Source organism: Phascolarctos cinereus, unplaced genomic scaffold (genome assembly GCF_003287225.1).
Source record: "Phascolarctos cinereus isolate Bilbo 61053 unplaced genomic scaffold, phaCin_HiC Scaffold_1;HRSCAF=81, whole genome shotgun sequence".
NCBI classification, from domain to species: domain Eukaryota; kingdom Metazoa; phylum Chordata; class Mammalia; order Diprotodontia; family Phascolarctidae; genus Phascolarctos; species Phascolarctos cinereus.
The window spans coordinates 294,060,287-294,079,767 of NW_027555514.1; the positions used below are offsets into that span (position 1 = coordinate 294,060,287).

Below are 19,481 nucleotides of genomic sequence, written 5' to 3' on the forward strand. Positions count from 1 at the left end.
CATGCATCCATCTAGCTGTCTGGGAAATTGATGCTCAGAAAGTCTAAGATGAATTATAAATTCCAAGAGCCCACTTCTTATTACTGATTAGGTGGGGCAAAATGGAATTTCCAATGTATAAAATTACTTGGACCTGAAAGCAAAACTCATCTGATGGATAGCAAAGTTATAATAATAATAATAATAATAATAATAATAATAATAATAATAATAATAAACATTAAACTTGTTCCTAGCTTTTGTCCCCCACTTTCTAATTACCTGTCTGTGTCTGCCTATCTATCTATTTATCTATCTATCTATCTATCTATCTTATCTATCTATCTATCTATCTATCTATCTAGGCATAGTATGCCTTTGGCAAACACTTACTGAGGGCATTGGAGCAGCTGTCTTCCCAAGGGCACTGTCTCTGTGGGCACTAAGCTTAGGGGGCCCACTTTGCCCACCCTGAGAGCAAATACAGACTCGGAGGCCAGAGTTAAAAACATGTTTCTTCTTGACCATGAAAACAAAAGTTCCCCACCTAATCTAAATTGTCCAACCTTGTCCAACCAGGCTCCTCTTTCCCCATTTGTTTTCCTTACTTATTTAACAATAATGTACTGTACCTTAAATGCTATAATATGAGTTTGTGCATGGAAGAAGTCTCGGACATGGCTGAGAAGGTAAACTGAGGTTACTGTGAAACAGATGATCTTGATTTTGTAAGGTGGGAGGGGTAGAGGAGAAAACAGGCCACTTTCCTCGACCTCTGTAGCCAATTTTTGCAAAGTGTCTTTCCCTGAAAAGTAGTATGTATTACTATAAAATTAATCTAACCTACAATGTCACGCATTTTACCAAAGTGTATGACACACTCTAAATAAAATTAGACCAGGGAAAAAGAAAAAAAATTTTTTTGGTGGGGGAGGGGTAGATGGGTAGCAGGAAGTCCCTTGCTGAGATTTCCATTAAGCAGATTTTGAGATAAACAGAAAGAAAATAACTCACCCCCAAGATCTAAATATACTGGAATATCACAACTTTTTTGAGCAGTATTTGGAAAGATTTGACCTCATCCCTTGAGAGCTACCCTCCCAAAGGCAAGGCATTCACAGCTATTTGGGATCCAGTGAAGAAATGTAAATATTTTAATACTTTTTAAAAAATTACTTTTAAAACTCTTTTTTCTATTGCTAATGACAATATATTTTAATTTAAATATTATAATAAAATGATAACAGAAAATGGAGTGGAAAGAAAAGCACCGACTACTACTCATCTGGAATTACCTGACTGGTATTAATTATTTCTGAGTAAAGCTGAATTTGGTTTCCCAATTTGCACTCATAATTACATGGAAATCCCCACCAAATCCAGAGGAGAAAAAAAGTTACATTCCCAAGGACAGCCTTCTGCTTGGTTCCAAATAAAAACTGGAGGGAACAGCCAGCATTCAAATGCCTTCTTCCAAACAGGGGGAAATCATCCTCCAGCAATAAATAAAGGTTAGCAAGAAGATCACGGAGACCCAGAGATTTCAGGTGAAAGTTACAAGGCAGAGATCTGGTGATGAGTCCCCAGCTTTAGCAGGAATGGAGTTATTAAGCTGGCATTGGTGCTAACAGCCTAAAGAGGTGAGTATTCTTTGGGGATGGAAGAAAAGTCGCTTGTACTTTGTAGGGCAAAAAGAACGAGCTATCCACGGCGCCTTCTCTCTCTCTCTCTCTCTCTCTCTCTCTCTCTCTCTCTCTCTCTCTCTCTCCCCACACATATGAAAGGTCAATGTTTTACATCTCAGATTTAAACCAGAAGATAGAGCATATTAATTTTTATGAGCTAAGGTGCTTGAGAAATTGATTTAAAATTAATTCAAAAGGAGTTTTTGTTGCAATGCATTTTCCTTGTATCTTTAAAAGAGCAGGCATTTTCTGTATCTGCGATGGGGCATGTGTGAACGAGCCAGGTGCCCCTGCATTTCCGTAATTAGTTACTTAGGTGTTTATTAATTGACTTGATCTTTGATTAGTTATTTCTCATGCTTGTCATTTCGCAGGTAGGGGAGGAAGGGAAGCATAGAACTAAGAAAATCGAGTCGCAGCGGGGTGGCTCATTCTCGGTCCTTTATTTTATGTGGTTATGTTATTTTTTTTTTCATTTTTCTTTCCTTTTCTGTTTTTTTTTTTTTGGGGGGGGAGTGGAGCACTGAAGAATCGGGCTCTTACACCGAGACACACAACAGCCAGCTCCCTGAGAACGTCCGAGGTCCTCGACCTTCCTCCTAATATTGGAAAGCCACAAAGTAGCTTTAATATATTTGTCAGGAGGTAGACCAGACAAGACACATTTGAGTTACGGAGGTGGGGGGCGGCGGCGGCTATTTAGGCTGTTCTGATGTTCGTTAGGGGTTGGATTCCTTTTCACAGTTAAGATTGGGGGAAAAGGAGGCTGCCGGAGCTTCTACACTCTCTCTCTCTCTCTCTCTCTCTCTCTCTCTCTCTCTCTCTCTCTCTCTCTCTCTCTCTCTCTCTCTCTCTCTCTCTCTCTCTCCCCCCTCCCTCCCTCCCTCCCTCTCTCTCTCTCTCTCTCTCTCTCTCTCTCTCTCTCTCTCTCTCTCTCTCTCTCTGTCTCTCTCTCTGTCTCTCTCTCTGTCTCTCTCTCTCTGTATGTGTGTGTGTGTGTTTAGAGTGGGTATGGAGCAAGCCTGAGCCCTTTGGGTGGACAGCCACGTCGGCGGGGCCAGCCTCTTTAGCCCTTGTCTAATCCTGCGAATTTCAATTGAGTAAAAATGGATAAAAATTGTGCAGAACCAAGGAAGAAGGGAGTTTTCATCAAGCTTTTTGCTTTTTGTGAGGAAACAGAGACTGGACCCCTGGGGGAAGATGGAATGGCTGCTGTCGTTTTCATTAGAGAGGAATGAATGCTTTTTTTGGGGGGGCAGTTGTCCTTGTGAGTGTGCCTCTATGTGTGTTTAAGGTAGGGCTGAACAACGCTGACTTGACATCCTTTTTCTTATCTTCCTATCGAGGGTCCTCAGCTCTGGCAGCTCCAATAAACACCTATCCTAGGAGACTTTTTCTTCCACAGACAAACGCAGACAGGTGTTCAGAATTTGGGCATTCATTCCTTTATTACATATATACATATACATATATATAAACAATATTTGAGAAATGAACGTGTGCCTGTTTCAGGGAAAGCCTTTACCTGTGTGTGTACAGGGGAGCAGGACTATATGAACAGAGGGAAGCAAAAAACAGTGCCTTTTGCTACCCTGAATTTTCCAGTCAAACATTGGGCACCAGCAAGATCCTTGGAGGAGCTTTGGGGACAGCGAGGGAGAAGGGAAGGGAGCTCTGCGATTGTCTGGGGCCCCTTCAACATTTCCCTTCTCATGTGGCCTCATTCCCCTCTATAAATATTGCATAGCAAAGGGGAAAAACCCAACGGAACTCAACCAGCAGCCTGCCACAGCCTTTGGTCCATAGCAATGGAGTAGAAGCCATCCTTTTGGGCTGAGATCTGTACAGAGCACAGCGTGCCTTCTCTCCTCCACGGGACCAAGCTGAGAAATCAGGCCACTGGCAGAACAAACAAGAGGACACTCAAACCCGTCCTGAAATGGAAGAGGACAGACACCCCTCCCTGTGGGAGGGGGCCGGAGGGAGGAGCCGAGAGACACTCAGAGCCTGAGACATTGAGGGCAGAGTGACGTGCGGGTGCGTGAGGGTCCTCGTCTTTGTACTGTCTATGGGGCTAATCCACTGTTTAATGAAGTTTCCCAGCGAGGAGAGGGCTGGCAGCAACTTTTGAATTTACCAATGACATAAAAAGTATATATATTTTTCTTCCAATGGGCAGGTTTCAATTGGTAGACAAGAATGGTGAGATGTGACGTGGAAGGGTACTGGATGGAAGGAACGCTGGTTGTGTTCTGGGGCCAAGTACCAGAAACTCTGTTGCTATGAGAGGGGAGGGTGTAGTGCGGGGGGGAAGGGGGCAAACTAGAGGAAGCTTGAAGTTCTGTTCTGCCTTCTGAAAAAGGCAGCAGCTGCCCCCAGCTTGGAGCACGTAGGATGGGGGCAGTCGTTAGGCTGGGGGGGGAGAGAGAGAGAGAGAAAGAGAGAGAGAGAGAGAGAGAGAGAGAGAGAGAGAGAGAGAGAGAGAGAGAGAGAGAGAGAGAGAGAGAGAGAGAGAGAGAGAGAAAGAGATTTGCAGCCCAACCCCAGTTCTCCGACAGTTGAAATGAAGAAGCCGTGCTGCAGGCCACCAAGCATTGGGCTAGCCTGCCAGTGTGGCTCCTAATACACAGTCAATCCCACCTTCCTCCTTGCACTGGGACAGCTCTCATGGCCCAAGCCCCTGAGGACACCCCAGGCTCAGGCCATCCAATCAGGCACTCTCTCTCCCCTCTCTCTAGGTCAGATCTCTGCCCAGTGACCAAACAATTGTAAACCACAGTAATGATGGGGATAGGGATGGCGATGGCGATGGGGATGGGGTGGTGGGCATGATAATCACAGTTCCCCACCTTTCCAGTTATCCGGCTGGGACTTCTGTCTCTTGGGTAAAGTTGGGTCAAATTCGTAAATGTGTCCAGTCCATCAATATGGACTTCAGGCTTTCTTCGTCGGAAAGGAAAAAAAGGAGACTTGTTTGGAGAGGAGAAAAGTCATCTTCAGGATCTGAGCTTGGTTTTTTGGTGGGTCTTTTTTTTTTCTCTCGGGCTTGGGCACAAAACAGCCGAAGTTGCTGCAAAGCCCTGGGCCTGGCAGCGGTTGCGCCCAAGCGGCGGCTGGAGTGGGGGAAGGTACGGAGGGGGGAGGTTGGGGACAGGGTTGGGGGGCGGCCGGTGCCAGGAAGTTGGCTTTACAAAAGCCCTACAGTGAGCTGCCAAAAAGCGCAACGTGGGGTTTGGGGAAAAGGAGATGTGGGGAGGGTGCCTTGTGCTCCGCCCCCCTCCCCCGGTCAGCAAGGCCAAGTGTAACCGGTCGCGGGGTCCCCTCCGGGACGGGGTGGAGAGCCCGGAGGAGGACCGCAGCCCGTCTGTCAGTCACGGTGTCCCCTGGAGCAGCGGCGGCGGCTCGGCAGGAGGGCCCGGGGGGCGGGGGGGGGGCAGGGGAGGGAGGGATGGGGGATGGGGAGCCGGCAAGAACCCGAGGAAGCGAGGGCGGGGCGCGCGTGCGCGCACACACCGGGGCGCGCTCGGACTCCCCCGGCCTGGAGCCGCAAGAGGTACGAGTTCGGTCCGGCCAAGGTCAAGTCCTCGGACGCCCCTCCCCCCGGGAGGGTATGGCTCAGCCTAGGAGTCCCAGCCCCGAGTCTGTGGACGCGCGCGCTCCCGAGTGCCCCGCGGGCACGGCGGCGGGGGCGTGCACCCCAGCTTCGGCTCCTGCGACTCAGGGTGGATGGGGAGGGGGCACCGCGGGAGGAGCAGAGCTTGTGTACCGGGGCCTGGGCCTTCAGGCCTTGGGGGGAGGGTGCCCAGCGGCGGCGGGGGGAGGGGCAGCCTGGGCTGCGTGGGGCTCTGCGCGCGCGCGCCTCCTAGGGCGCGTCCCCGCCGCCGCCACGCAAGCCTGGGCCCCCTCCCCCCTTGGTGGGCAGCACCTCTCCCCCCTCCTCTTCTCCAGGCCTCTCCCATTCTTCTTTCTTTCTCCCTCCCATTCTCTTGCAGCTCTGGCCGCCCCTCTCCTCCTCCCCATGCCCCCTCCCCGCCAGCCTCGCCCAGCCCTGGGATGGCTCCTCCCAGCCCCGCATGCCAGCCCAGTCCGCAGCCCGCAGCCCCCCACTTTCCCCTCACCCAGCCCACAAGTGTACAGCCGAGGCTAGCCACCTCCCCCAAAAGCGGCCTGAGCCTGGGCGAGGAAGGCGTGCGGTGCCCGGGTTTGTCTGCCGAGCCCACCACGGGCGCTGCGCCCAGAGGCTCCTGGGCTCGATGGGTGAGGTGGGGGTCATTAAAGTGGTGCTTCCTGCCTTCCCCTTGTCCCCATTTACTGGAATGGCCTAGAGCGGAAGGCGGCCGCACTGCTGGTCACTGCCCTGGGCCGCGAGGTCTCAGGCAGCCTTACGGGGTGTGTGGTTAACCCTCCCTCTTTTCTATTTTTGGCGGGGTCTTTTATTGTCTCGGGTGTGCCCGCGACCAGAGTCGACCTTATTTTACCAGTGGGTGAAGCCACTCTTCTCTCCAGCTCGCCCCTATTTTCCTCTCCCCTCTTCTCTCCTTCCTTTGGGCCAGGCCGGGCCGAGCTGACCCCCACCCGCCGAGCCTCCTCCGGGGCCCAGAAGCCCTCGGCCGGCCCGCCCGCCCGCCCGCCTGCCTGCTGGCGCCGCTCCCCGTATCTGGGACAGGTGCCAGCTTCCAGAGACAAAAGACAGAAAGGGGGCGGTCACGGCCAGGACCAAACGGGCCGGGCCTGAGGGGGGGGTGAGGGGGAAGGCAGGAGAAGGAAGGGGAGAAAGAGGAGGCCGGGCCAGAACGCTACAGGCCAGAGCGGGACCGGACTGGGCCGGGCCGGGCTGCGAACCGCTTGCAGCACTCAGGCTGGGCCCCGTGGGAGGCCTCGGGGTGCCCCCTTCTCTCGAACTTGGTTTCAAGCTAGAGACTGGAAGAAAGTTTTAACCATACTTAAAAAAAAAAGCAGCAGCCCTCCTTCTCCTCCTCCTCCTCCTCCTCCTCCTCCTCCTCTTCCAACCCCACCCCACCCCGCCCGTCGGGTCGGCCCTCCCCATCTCTCTCTATATCTCTCTTTCTCTCTCTCTGTAGGCATGTGAAAGGTCTAGGGGGGCTCTCCTGTCCTTCCCCTTCCTCCTCCTCCTCTTCTTCCTCCTCCTCCTCTTCCTCCTGCTGCTCCTCTCTCTCTCTCTCTCTCTCTCTCTCTCTCTCTCTCTCTCTCTCTCTCTCTCTCTCTCTCTCTCTCTCTCTCTCTCTCTCCTCTCTCTCTCCTTCTTTTTTGCCTGCTGAATAATTCATCATATCGGGCTCAAGCCGGGACTATTAGCATGCATCGGGCATGCTGTTTGTGTGTTTGCTAACATTCTTCATTCAGGGCTTGTTAATGCCAGACGAGCTTAACACGCTTCTCCCTCCCCCCCTCCCCAGCCCCGCGCAGCCCCCCTTCTCCCCACCCCCCTTCCCTCCCTCCTCCCTCTCTCTTCTCTTCTCCTCTCTTTTTCCTTTCCCTTTCATGCTATCCCTCTTAGCCCGCTATTGTTGTCGTGGCTGGGAGCTGGCAGCCTGCGCTCCTTGTGGGCTGGGCGGACTGCCTGGGAGCCGCGAGCTGGGCCGGGGCCGCTGCTGCCTCCGCCTCCGCCACGACCCGGAGCCCCGTTGCTAGGTAAGGACCGCCTTCCCCCTGGACCCTGCTTGCTCCCGGGTCCTCTCTCTCTCTCTCTTCTCTCTCTCTCTCTCTCCTCCTCTCTCTCTCTCTCTCTCTCTCTCTCTCTCTCTCTCTCTCTCTCTCTCTCTCTCTCTCTCTCTCTCTCTGTCTCTCTCTCTCTCTCTCTGTCTCTGTCTCTCTGTCTCTGTCTCTGTCTCTCTCTGTCTGTCTCTCTCTGTCTCTGTCTCTGTCTCTGTCTCTCTCTCTCTCCTCTCTCTGTCTCTCTCTCTCTGTCTCTGTCTCTCTGTCTCTCTCTGTCTCTGTCTCTCTCTGTCTCTCTGTCTCTCTCTCTCTTCCTCCCTCTCCCTCCCTCTCTCTCTCCCCTCACTCCCGCACCCCCGGAGAGATTCCGTGCGTGCCAGTGAGTATATGTGCTCCTCTCTCTCTGATTTGCACAGGAGGCTTCAGAACTGACTGCGGCATGGATTGGCTGGCTCCCCCATTTCCCCACGAGCCCCGGGGTCTCTCCTCATCCTGAACCCGGTAAGACTTTCCCATCAAATCCAAGCCGGTTGATTGGCATCTGGTAACGTGGCAGGTTGATTTGTTCTCGGCAGCGGCAGCGTGGCCCAGCCTGGGGTGGGGATGCAGCCATCGGGCTTCGGTGCCAAGGAGGGAAATGAAGTTTGAGAAACTCCCCCCTCCAGCCTGCTCCGGAAAGGGGGCCCTCCTGAATCTTTGTGGCCCTGTTAGCTCGAAACAGAACTTGTAGATTTTGGATTTCACACTACTGAGTCGGGCAGGAGTTGGGTGGGCCCTCTTCCACCCCCGCTTGTTCCAAACCAGGGAGAAAGAGTTGAAGGAGGAGGAAGAGAAAGAAGACAGGAGGAGGGCTCAGGTCTTCTTGGACAAAGGTCCTCTTCTGCTGGCATTTTGGAATTCACAAGTCCCACCCTGGCCTGGCCTGGCCTGGGCCACCCTCCCTGCCCTCCTTGTTTCCTTTGGTGGGACTTTGTTTTTGTTTTTTGTTTTTAAAGTACAAGGAAAGGCCCAAAGGACGAAATGCAATGTTGTAAGAGGGTCTCCTGTATTCTCCCATTCGTTTCCTTAACAACCTTCTCCAGGGGCAGTGCAGGCTTAATGGTGAACTCCAGAGAGTTGGGTCAAAGCCTCTGACCATCTTCACTTTTTTCAATCTCTCGGGGTCTCTCTCTCTCTTTCTTTCTCTCTCTCCTCTCTCTTCCCTCTCTTTTTCTTTCTCTCTCTCTCCTCTCTTCTCTCCCCCCCCTTTTTTTTTCTTTCTAAGATGAGATCCATGTTGAATTCCTCAGGAACATAATTCTTTTTTTTTTTTTTTAACTTTCTGCACTGGCTCCGTGTGTGTCTATTTAGATACTAACTGAGGATTTCTATGTGGAATACTCCTAGAAGGCAGTATTGCCAACATTTCCAGGGTGACAGGGCTGGGGAGATGTTGCTCATTGTCCTGAAACCCCTCTCAGTTTGGGAAGAGCAGACCCTCATTCTGGGCCTGGAGCGGCTGATCCTAGCTGGGAGATCGGCCCTTAGAGCCATCCTTGGGTGCCCCCCAAAATTCTGAAAGCTGTTTTTACGCAGCCTGCACCCCACAAAAAAAGGAAAAGCACAGAAGAGCTCTTCAAAAATCTATTTCCAGAGTAGCTACAAAGGGTCTTTTTGGGAAGGCCCAATCCCTTCTTTCTTAAACTCTTCCGAACCTGGATCTGTTTCTCACCTGTCCAGGTCTGTGCTTGCTTGGATTTTTTCTTGAGCTGCTTTGGGGTTCCCAGATTCCCTCCTTCCCTCCACCCCCCAACTTTGGCCAAAGGCTGTCGAGAAATTGGGCCCATCAGACACTCTTTGAGCTGATTTTTTATGGCGGCGGGAATCCAAAGCAAAGCAAACAACAATAGCTCCTGACCGGTTGTACTAAGTGGGCATTTGAAGGTGGGTCACACAGGGCTTGGCAAAGCCAGGCTGAGAGAACAGGAAGGAGGTAGGCATGCCGAGCAGGAGGGCGAGCCCTCTCTGAGGCCATCACAGCCTTGATGGCAATGGGGAAATGGATTCCTGCTAGAGGAGGCTCAGGGTGTGGATCTTCAGGCGCGTGAGAACAGAGCTGGCTGCCTTTTTGCCTGTTGCAGAGCATGCAAAGTCCACACTGCACCACCCTCCCCCAAAATGGCCGACTCTGAGGCCCCCTGACTTGTGGTGTGCCTTCTGCTGCTCCTTCCCTTCCTTGTCCTCTTCTCCTTCACCATTGTGGTTTGGGGAAGTGCGCTTTGTCTGAAAAATAGTGGGGTAGCCCTGGGGGGGATTGTGGAGGGGTTCCAGAAAACATCCCATGTAAATGAGCTCAGACTTGAGGCCTAATTTCACGTGGAGCTTCCTCGTAGAAGGACGGGCCCAGTGAATGGAAGGCTTATTTTGGGAAGGCCAGTTTCCTAGCAAATGTGACCTTGGTGTAGATATCTGCTCTGTTGCCTGGCTTTTCATTAGCTTCAGGAGGGCCGAATGGGGGTGGGGGGGTGCTGACTATCAACATGGAATATGGTGCCAGCTGCCTTGGGCCCATCTTTATTTCAGCCAGCATTCTATTCCAAGGCTCTAAGCTTCGGGATAAATTTTGGACAGTTGTAGAGATGGGTGGTTTGGGGTGGAGAAAGTCATTGCCCCTCCCCCCTTGGAGGCCATATTTGATGGCTTATTAAAGCATTAGAACTGGAATATCCTGCAGTCAAGTTGGGAGGGGAGAGACTTTTCATAATTATAATTCTGAGAATTGGGGAATTTTGTAAAAACATTGCCAGTGGTGTGGTCATGTGTGGAATGGTGGTTTTTTGCTGGCAACATTTGATATCCACATTTGTCCCACATGAGCTCTTAGCAAAAGCCCTGGTAAGAATCGGTTAGTTTTATTTTGCTGGAATTGGAGAATTCCTGAATTTGAAGGGTCCTTGGGAGGGGAGGTATGGAGAGATAGGGGGGTGGTTGACATCTGAAAGGTAAGAGTGGCCTGATCCAGCCCCCATTCCTGCAGAAATGGGGATGTCCTTTTAGGAACCCAAATGAGAAGCCTGGTTACTCCGCTTCCTCCAAACGGCGGCTGTGACCAGCCTTGCTGTGGAATTGAAGCCACTGGATTGAGTCCTAGAACAAATGAGGAAGAGCTTGAGCCTCTGAGGTGCCCAGTTGTCCCCATGGACACCCATAGGTGTACTCCTTGCTCTGGGCTTTTGGTGGATTTTTATTGCTGTTGCTGTTTTAGGAAGATGTGCACAGAGAGACAATTCTGGTAGTCCAGCTCTGCATTCTTGGGGGGATAGAATGCCCCGTTCAGGCAAATAGAAAATAGAAAAGAAAAGGATGTTTTAGGGTTAAGAAAAGGGTGAGAGAGTGAGCCAGGTGTAGTCATGACATGGAAATACTATTGCTGATGGTGCCTCCGGATTTCTGCCCTTCCTGAATTTCAAATATTGAGATATGATTGGAAGGAAAAGAGAAGGCACGGAGCCTATGTGCCATTGTGTGCGTGTGGCGTGCCGTCAGAGGGTTGGGCCCTGCGTCCCCCTCCCCTCTTCGTCAGGACAGATGCTGTTCCGAGATCATTGCTCCTGGGATCCCTGGGAGGGAGGTAAGGGCTGAAGAGAGGCAGAGAGGTGGACAGCTTCCTAGTGCCTTGGGGAGGGGGTGGGGGTGGAGGAAGAAGAGAAAGAAAGAGGAGAAAGAGAAAGATGAGGGGGAGGAGGAGGGAAAAGAGGAGTAGAAAGGAAGGAGGAAGAGGAGGAAAGGAGGCAGACAGAAGGAAGAAGACTTAGCTGTCTTCAGCTAGGCAGCACTTGACTTGCTCGGTGGACATGCTGAAACAAATTGTGGGTCTACCCGGCAGCCATCAGTGACGTTCTCCCAGTCTTTGGCTCTTCCGGGGTGGCAGGAGCCCAGGATGGGTGACACCTTCCTTTTAGAAAGCTGAAATGGGTCCCCATGAGCATTTTCCCATAAGTGCAGCATCACTTGTTTTCTGCTTGGAACAGGTGCAGACCAGCAGCCCACTTTGTTTAGTGGATTATTACTGTGGGGCCAGAACAGTGCTGTCTGCTGTGCAAGATGGTGCCTTCTAAGGAGGACTGGGTGGACCTTAACTTAGGGCTTACTCCACCGCATGGCCTTGGCCTTTCTGAGGGTGCATTGAGGAGGAGGAGGCAGCCTGGGGGAGGAAGGGTAGGTACCATGTGAATCAGAGCTCTGGTTTGGGTGGTATTGGATTTCCTACGTGCTGGGCAGACATGGCTGCCTTGGTGTGGGCAAACCTTTTCTCGAAGGGGCAAACTGAAGGGGGAAAATAATGGGGGAGTGAACAAATATTTGAAAGATGAGATCATCCATTTCAGACTGTTTCATCAATGAGCAAATCCTCGAAAACACCTCTCCTCCCCCCCCCCAGCCCATGTATTGAATTGTTTTGTTTTTGAGCAAAAGTAGCTTCCGGGCACTAGTGAATGAAGCCATTCTGATATTGGTTTCCAAGAGGGAGGCATGTGTAATCAATGAGAACAGAGGCTCTATTTCTCATTTTATGTTTGGGGTGGGGGAAGCGGTAGGTTAATCTTTTTATTTTTCCTTGGGTTCTCATAAGTAAACTTGTTTATGAAAGGTCTGCAGACCTCTGATACTAAGAAAGAAAAGAAACCTCCTGACTGCCGAAGGCCAGTCCGTGCAGGGCTCTGCTGCTTCCTGATTGCCTCAGCTATTGTGGATTTTTAGAGATATTAGGAACCTAGTGGCCCTTCAGTCCAAGCAGAAAACTGAAGCCCAGAGACAGGAAGGGACTTGACTAGGGTCACCTCCTTAGGAAGGGGCAGATCTGGGAATATGACTTTGACCCTCTCCCAAGCAGGGTCTCTTTTCCCTGCCCCGCCCCCCCAACACTCTGAAAACCAAGAATCTGGAAATGTGGCAATTGTCTCTTGGCTGAGCAGGCATTGCCAGAATCTCTGGATGCCCAACTCCCAGAGCCCCCCGGGGCAATTGTTTGGGAGGATTGTGATGTTAGAGCTGAGCTGAGCCCCCTTCGGGTCTGGCTCATTGTCTGGCACTGATGGGTTGCCATCTTGGCCTGCCAAGGCGGAGGCATTGGGCAAAGGAGGGAAAGGGCCCTGGGAGTCCATGTTTCAAAAGGAGAGAATGGACGAGCAAGGGAACCTTGCTGGATGGAGCCTTTCCTTTGCTCCATAGACATTCTAGCTGCTTGTAGTCATTTGCTGTGATCTGAATGAGGACAGATAATAGGGGAAGGCTACACTCACTGGGCATTGCACTTTGAATGACAACAACTCAAATTTCTGTAGATTTGCAAAGTGATTTCCTTACAACCCTGTGGGGTAGGTGTGACACTTACCATTATCTCCATTTTACTGATGAGGAGACAGACTTCAGGCAGGAGGGAGAGATGCTGGGATGGTGGGCAGAGCCCTGGGTCTTGGGTCAGAGGCTCTGCATTTGAATCCCAGCTCAGCTCCTTAGTGATTATGTAACAGTGGACATATCCCTTCCCTTCTCTGGGCCCTGGTTTTGTCTTCCCCCTAAATGAGGGAGTCTCTCCCAGCCCTGAATGGACATCCTCAGATTCTGTGCCGTGATCGTGATCATGGGATCCCCGGGGTTGAGCTGTGGGGGCCCTCAAAGGGCCCGTTTCTCAGATGAGAATATGGAGGTGACTGATGAGCCTGCCGTCACAGTGGTCGTGTCCATATGCAGGCTTGTCCTCCCCCTTCCCATTGCGCCATGTTTTTGTGATTATATCCCCAGTGTCTAACATAGTGGCTGGCACCTAGTGGGCCCATAAGCAAAGTTCGGTGGATGGGAGTCGCTGAGGCGGTATTGGACCCAGATCTCCTGATTCCAAGTGAAGCCCTGGGGGCTGTTCTAAGAGATAGTTACCACAATTCTGGCTCTAGAAAAAGATGTAGCTTGGACCTGATCTTTGGGTAGAACTCATGAATTTAGTCTTTCTAGAAGCCTGTGAGAGCATGGTGGGGGTGGGGGGGGGGAGGAGAAGCAGTCACCCCCGCCTGCAGTGGAGCAGGAAAACAGAAACAATTGTTTCAACCATCAACAATGAGCCTTTATCAAATATTGATTTTCAGGGCTGATGAATGCTTTTTGAAAGGACCCAGGGCCTGAAGAACCCAGAGCCTTCTGCAGGCCACAGATGCAGAAGAGTAAGTCATGTTTAGGAAAGGAAGGAAGGAAGGAAGGAAAGAGGAAGGAAGGAAGGAAGGAAGAAAGGAAGAAAGAAAGAAAGAAAGAAAGAAAGAAAGAAAGAAAGAAAGAAAGAAAGAAAGAAAGAGAAAGAAAGAAAGAAAGAAAGAAAGAAAGAAAGAGAGAAAGAAAGAAAAAGAAATTTCCTATAGTTCTTGGAAAATTCCAACAAGAAAAGACTTCCTTATTTTCCATGGTGGTAAAACTTTCAGAAGTTTTTCCTGCTCTCTCTCTCTCCCCCCCTTTCCCCTTTCCCTTTCTCTTTCTTCTTTCCTTTTCTCTTCCTTTTGGTCCTTCTTTCCTTTTATATCTCTCTTTCTCTCCTTCCTTCTTTTTTCTTTTCTCTATCACCTTTTTTCTTTCTTTCTCTTTCTTCCTTTCTCTCTCTTTTTCCTTTCCTTCCTTCTCCTCCCTTCCTTCTTCCTTTCTTCTCTCCCTCTCCCTCTCCCTCCTCTCTCTCTCCTGATTTCCTGCCATCAAGGTAATATAGGGTAAGAGGGAGAGGACCAGGTCTGCTCTCAGACTCAAGAGTTTCAGTCCTGGCTTTGCTGTGTATCAACTGTTTGACCTTGGGCTGATCCCTTTCCCTTTCTGAGCTTCAGTCTCTTCCTCTGTAAAAAGAGGAGTTGGACTAGACTCAGATGTTCTTAACATGGGTCTGTAAATTTAAAAAATGTATATATTTTGAAAGTGATTTCAACAGAGCTGGTGCACGTGGTCTTCCCCTGACAGCAGGATTGTGAGCGGTGTCCTGAGGCGTCACCAGCCTGACTGCCTAGGAGCTGGGACACCGTTAAAGGGAGGAAGGGGAGGAGGGCCCAGCTGCCCATGCCATGGGTCCCCTCCAGCCTTGGATAATACCAAGGACAGCTAGAGCAGCAGTGCTCATTTACACTGCACAATGTGCTTTAGGGCAGACAAAGCACTTTCCATATATTGTCCGACCTGAGTCTCTCAAGAGCCCTTTGAGGTAGGCACTCCTAATGTTCCCATTTCACAGCTGAGAAAACAGTCACAGAGGCTTGGCTTGCCCAGGATCTCACAGCTGATATGTATCAGAGGCTATGTGAATCGGTCGGCCAGTCACTAGAGAAGGGTCATCTAGACCAGTCCTGCTATGTTCCAGATCCACAAGCATATATTAAGTGCCTACTGGGTGCCAGGTGCCGTGCAAAGACAAACCTGGTCCTCTTCTGGGCTGTGTGGCAGTAGCAGTATCCTGGAACTTAGGTTTAGGAATGGCTTTCCTTCTGTCCAATCTACTGGGCTGTCTTAGAAAATGGAAGCCAGTTGAATAGTGGATGCAGGAGGGCCTAGAAAGGGGGAGCCATGCTCTGGGCCATCTCCCTTGGATGCGCCCCTCCTGGGCAGACCTCACCTGGAAGTCTGGGTTGGCCTTGCAGAGAACTGGCCATGGAGGGGCAGCATTCATTTCTGATTCCTTCAAAGGCACTTGAATTCCTCACCGTTTTCTGATGGTGGCTGGTCCGGTAATTGTGGCACTATCCATCAGCAGGACCTCTGGAGCTTGCTGGCCATTTGTGGCACAAATCGATGTGGCCAGGGCTGGGCCTCCTCCAGTACCCTCTGCTTTCTGCAGCCCTTGAGTTCCCTCTGGCTATACCAGAATCTTGTGATAGAGAACCCACCCACTGGAATTGGTGGCTGGGCCGCTGACTTGCTGGGTGACCTTGGGAAAGTCACTCCTGTCCTCTGGGTCTCTGTTCCCCCTCATGTGACATGAAAGGGTTATTCTAGTTCTAGCCCATTGTCGGGAAGCACCTTTTTAGCTTCACCCCAGCTCTTTGGTTTTCCGAGGTGGTTTGTTGCTACTTTGAAACTTTCTATCTTGTGACTGTTCTCTTGGTTGCTGGGGCCAGTTTCTGATCCTCCAAGGATGCTCTGCAGACAACCAAGGCTCTGAGGGCTGGGGTGCACGTGGCTTCCTTGGGCTCCCCAGAGGCTGGTGGGGCACTACCAGCTCTGGAGCTCAGTGTGGGGCTTGGGGTGTGATAAGATGGCTGCCAGGACTCCCACAATTCCATGAGCTTCCTCAACTGGGCCAGAATTGGCCAGTGGGAAGCGGACCCTACTCAGCATCGAATGCCAATGGTAGCCTCATCATCCTGCCTCGTCCTGCCACCAGGGGCCATCATGCAGGCCTCCAGTATGCTCCCTTCTTACTACTTACTGATATCCTTCTCTTCCTGTTGGTGCCTCATGGACACATCCCTAATTCCCATCCAACTGACCGTTCCCCATCCTTTTCCACATCCCCCTGTGTCTCTGTGCTACCTCCTCCTGCCAGGGTCACAGAATCTTTGTTCATAGATTGAACTTGAAGGGGCCTCAGAGGCTGCTAGGCCAACCCCTCATGTTACAGATGACGAGTCTGAGTGAGTGACCGTAGGTCACCCTGGGGATAAGGATCAGAGGTAGAGTCTGAAGCCAGGCCTTCTGTTTCCAGAGCCATTGACCTGCCTTGATTGGCAGCTTCTTGAGTGAAGGAGTGGGGTCTTCCCCTTCCTCTTTGTCTCTACCCTGGACTGCAAGACTCTGGACAGGGCAGAGGCCCAACCAATGGCCGTGGCTTGGGATTAAATGGAATCCACATATGCCTGGAAGTATGATTTCAAACAGATCTTGGATCTTGGGATACCAGAGCTGGTGGGGCCTTAAGAGACCATGTAGACCAGCATCTTCATTTTCCAAGCAAGGAAACTGGAATGGAGAGTGTGTGCATAAAAAGGGCTTGTCTCTTTCTCCAAAGAGAAAGAATCTCTACATTTTGAGGAGTCAGTCACCTTTCATTATGTTTCATAGATGGATCTACCTCCTCCAAGATAGATTCCTTTGAGGACTTTACAAACAGTGCCTATGGGTGTTGGCAGTAACATGTGGCCTAGCCTAGGACCTCCAAAGTGGAGGTGCAACCCACTGCTCTCTACTAAGAGTTTATCTTCAAATTAAGCTGGTCAGGACTTCACAGGATGACTGAGGGCTAGATCTGGGAGAGCCCATAGAAATGGCCTAACCTGTAAGACCTCCCCCTGTTTATGAGGATGAGGTTCAGGCCCATGGAGGGATAGTGACTTGGCCAAGGTTATATGGCAGTGATGGAGTTGGGATTTGAATTTGGGACCACTATCCCAGACTTCTGTCGCGATGGACTTCATCTCTCTCTCTCTCTCTCTGTCTGTCTCTCTCTCTTCCTTACACACACACACACACACACATACACACAGTCATAGCAAATGAAGAAAAAACCACAGGCGAGACAATTGCCTTCTGGTGGTAAAATGTTGGCTCACTAGTGCCTTTGCATGCACAATTCCAGGGAAGTGGCGCCGTGGCCCCCCCTCCTTCTGTAACTCCTATGATAAGAATAGCACTTCGTAGAAATATTTGCCAGGTGATTGGAGTTTCTTAAATTCAGAGTTCCTTTGGAATATATTTAAGAGAGATATTTACATTTAGATCAGTCTTATAATTACATTTTAAATTATAATAAAATAATTAGGCTGTAGCTGAGATTTTTCCCATACGTTTTATGATAACCAAAGTGATTCTACATTGTAAGTGTGTAAGGGCTCACCCCCAGATGTGGGCTAGAGTGCACCCTGCATGGCACAACGTGACCAGCATTTGGGAGCAGTGGGGAAGACACAGAGGAATTAGGATTGTTTGGGGATCAACTATTTTCCTCAATTTAACTGATGGAGGCCTTGCCAAGAAGAACCCAGTCTGCCTTGTAATTATTCTAGTTCTGGGACGGTATTTGTATCCGAAAGCCTATGGAACAGACCTTTTCCCATTGTTCTCATGGGACTTTTTGGGGTGGGGGGAAGCCTTCCTTGGCAGAAAGTCTGGGGAGTGGTGAGAAGTCTGCCTCTCAGGAGGAGTCCTGGCTGAGGCCTGCTGTTGTCACTGAGGGCTCTGGGGTGCCCCCGTGGCCCAGGCAGCGCTGCACTTCTTGTAGGGTCTGCCATTTTCACCTCAGGAGAACAAGGGGATGGTATTCCAAGGCCTCTCAGGCCCCTCCCCTCCAGCTTTGCCATCCTCTAACTAACCTAAGGGCCGCACCCCTCCCCCACTTCAGCCATCTTCTGTTCTAAGGCTTCTCCCAGCTCTGCCAACCTCGGAGTCTATGATGGCCATTCCAGGAGAAACCTTATAGCTCAGGCATTTGGTTTGGGACCGTGCAAAGCTTTAGCTGGGGATGGGGGACCATGCTTCCCATGGTGAGGGTGGGGGCCTGGGGAGAATCTCTGCACATAGGATGACTCTTTTCTTTGTGCCAATTTCCTCAGATCCTTCAGAGATGCTGAAAATAAAATGTCTAGAGGCTGTGAGCGCTATGCTCAGGGGCTCCCCTCGGCTGTGGCACACACTCTGTCCAGGGACTGTGAGCGCTGTTCTCAGGGGCTCCCCTCGGCTCATGGCACACACTCTGTCCAGAGGCTGTGAGCGCTATGCTCAGGGGCTCCCCTCGGCTGTGGCACACACTCTGTCCAGGGACTGTGAGCACTGTTCTCAGGGGCTCCCCTCGGCTCATGGCACACACTCTGTCCAGAGGCTGTGAGCGCTGTGCTCAGGGGCTCCCCTCGGCTCATGGCACACACCTCTGTCCAGAGGCTGTGAGCGCTGTGCTCAGGGGCTCCCCTCGGCTCATGGCACACACCTCTGTCCAGGGACTGTGAGCGCTGTCCTCAGGGGCTCCCCTCGGCTCATGGCACACACTCTGTCCAGAGGCTGTGAGCGCTATGCTCAGGGGCTCCCCTCGGCTGTGGCACACACTCTGTCCAGGGACTGTGAGCGCTATGCTCAGGGGCTCCCCTCGGCTGTGGCACACACTCTGTCCAGGGACTGTGAGCGCTGTCCTCAGGGGCTCCCCTCGGCTGTGGCACACACTCTGTCCAGGGACTGTGAGCGCTGTCCTCAGGGCTCCCCTCGGCTGTGGCACACACTCTGTCCAGGACTGTGAGCGCTGTCCTCAGGGGCTCCCCTCGGCTGTGGCACACACTCTGTCCAGGGACTGTGAGCGCTGTCCTCAGGGGCTCCCCTCGGCTCATGGCACACACTCTGTCCAGGGACTGTGAGCGCTGTCCTCAGGGGCTCCCCTCGGCTCATGGCACACACCTCTGTCCAGGGACTGTGAGCGCTGTCCTCAGGGGCTCCCCTCGGCTGTGGCACACACTCTGTCCAGGGACTGTGAGTGCTGTCCTCAGGGGCTCTCCTCGGCTCATGGCACACACTCTGTCCAGGGACTGTGAGCGCTGTCCTCAGGGGCTCCCCTCGGCTCATGGCACACACCTCTGTCCAGGGACTGTGAGCGCTGTTCTCAGGGGCTCCCCTCGGCTGTGGCACACACTCTGTCCAGGGACTGTGAGTGCTGTCCTCAGGGGCTCTCCTCGGCTCATGGCACACACTCTGTCCAGGGACTGTGAGCGCTGTGTTCAGGGGCTCCCCTCGGCTGTGGCACATACTCTGGCAGGGGGCTGTGGCGCTGTGTTCAGGGGCTGTCCTTGGTCCATGGCACACACCCCTGTCTGGCGGCCACAAGTGCTGTGCTCAGGGATTCCCCTCGGCTGTGGCACACATACCCCTACTAACCTTTGCAGCCCTATACTTTGCCCTGATGGCACATTTAGGAGATTGGTCCTGACCCATTCTGTGGCTCTCTTGCAGCTGACTGAAAGGAGGGCGACCGCATTGATTGTCAGCCTGCCAAGCATGGTGGACATTTCCCCAGATGGTCCCACATCAGACATGTGGCTTCCTCCCTGAACTTTCTGGCCATCAGGTGTGCGTGTATCAGTGGTCAATGGGCTGCGAGCCCTGGAAAGAGAAGGTAAGGTTGGTCTTCTTCTGACTGAATCCTCATTTGGGATGTTCTGGAATCTT

The 19,481-nt window shown here is 51.8% G+C and overlaps 3 long non-coding RNA genes across 3 annotated transcripts in view; 2 read left to right on the top strand and 1 right to left on the bottom strand.

The window, feature by feature from the left end:
* Positions 1-349: 349 nt before the first annotated feature.
* On the top strand, positions 350-3,836 carry LOC144455127 (uncharacterized). Its single transcript, XR_013483799.1, has 2 exons — positions 350-1,619; positions 3,011-3,836. It is a non-coding gene; the product is annotated as an uncharacterized LOC144455127 (long non-coding RNA).
* Positions 3,087-6,264, bottom strand: LOC144455129 (uncharacterized). Its single transcript, XR_013483800.1, has 2 exons — positions 6,143-6,264; positions 3,087-4,607 (listed from the first exon to the last, which is right to left on the bottom strand). It is a non-coding gene; the product is annotated as an uncharacterized LOC144455129 (long non-coding RNA).
* An 834-nt stretch (positions 6,265-7,098) lies between these two features.
* The window catches only part of LOC144455130 (uncharacterized), a 62,770-nt gene continuing 50,387 nt past the window's right edge, over positions 7,099-19,481 (top strand). Inside the window, exons 1-3 of the long non-coding RNA XR_013483801.1 lie at positions 7,099-7,316; positions 7,757-7,841; positions 19,266-19,428. This is a non-coding gene — a long non-coding RNA (uncharacterized LOC144455130). The remainder of the gene's footprint in view (positions 7,317-7,756; positions 7,842-19,265; positions 19,429-19,481) is intronic.